The following is a 1,127-nucleotide window of genomic DNA, read 5'->3' on the forward strand; positions in this document are numbered from 1 at the left end:
GGTTCTGCAGGCTGTACAAGAAGTATGGTACCAGTATCTGTTTCTGGTGAGGGCTTCAAGAAGCTTCGAGATGGAGTCTCACCCTGTCACCCAGGCTAGAGGGCAGTGGCACAATCTCAGCTCACTGCAACCTCTGCCTCCCAGGTTCAAGCGATTTTCCTGCCTCAGCCTCCTGAGTAGCTGGGATTACAATCACACATCACCATTCCTGGCTAATTTTTGTATTTTTAGTAGAGGCAGGGTTTCACCGTGTTGCCCAGGCTGGTCTCAAACTCCTGACCTCAAGTGACCCACTCACCTTGGCCTCCCAAAGTGCTGGGATTACAGGCATGAGTCACCCCGCCTGGCAGGTTACATTTTTATTTGGTGATCAGTTAGGTGGTCAAGAGCTCTTTCTCAAAACGAGGACAGTTCCTTACTGAAGAGTCTCTATATGTGGCACTGATCTTTGCAGTTTCCCCGAGGATGCAGTTTTGCTTCTGAGTTACTCTTTTTGTGGGGAAGGGAGCACCAGTGACTTTGGTTTAGCCAAGCCTGCCACCGTAGCCCTGACGCAGAGGGTACGAAAGCCAGCGTGGGGGTTCTACCAGCAGCTGGGAACATCCGTCCCACCTGCAGACTCAGGAACAGGCAAGTAAACCCAGGACGGGTTTGGAGACTCTTCAGCTGACACAGGGACCCAGGTTTCTTCCATGTTGCAGCCCTATCACCTTCTTCATAGGGTTCCCAGTGTGGCCAGCTTGTCTGCTTCAAGCCAGGGAAAGAAGAGAGAGAGACACCATTTTGTAAGCGCTAACCCATCAGACAAATGCATTACTTTTGCTTCAACTAGACTTACGGACTTACCTGGATCCAAGGAAACTGAAAAGTAGAGTCACTGGCTAGGCGCCCATCTGCCAGCAACAAGGAGACCAAATGGAAGGTGAAACATTAGTTTTGGTGGATAACTAGGGATTGCTGCCACACTACATTAAATCAGAAAGGGCTGTATTTGGCTGAGCACGGTGGCTCACACCTGTAATCTCAGCACTTTGGGAGGCTGGGGCAGGCAGATCTCTTGAGCCCAGGAGTTCTAGACCAGCTTGGGCAACATGGCAAAATCTCATCTCTAAAAAACATACAAAAAT

This window comes from Colobus angolensis, unplaced genomic scaffold (genome assembly GCF_000951035.1).
Source record: "Colobus angolensis palliatus isolate OR3802 unplaced genomic scaffold, Cang.pa_1.0 Scaffold1, whole genome shotgun sequence".
NCBI classification, from domain to species: domain Eukaryota; kingdom Metazoa; phylum Chordata; class Mammalia; order Primates; family Cercopithecidae; genus Colobus; species Colobus angolensis.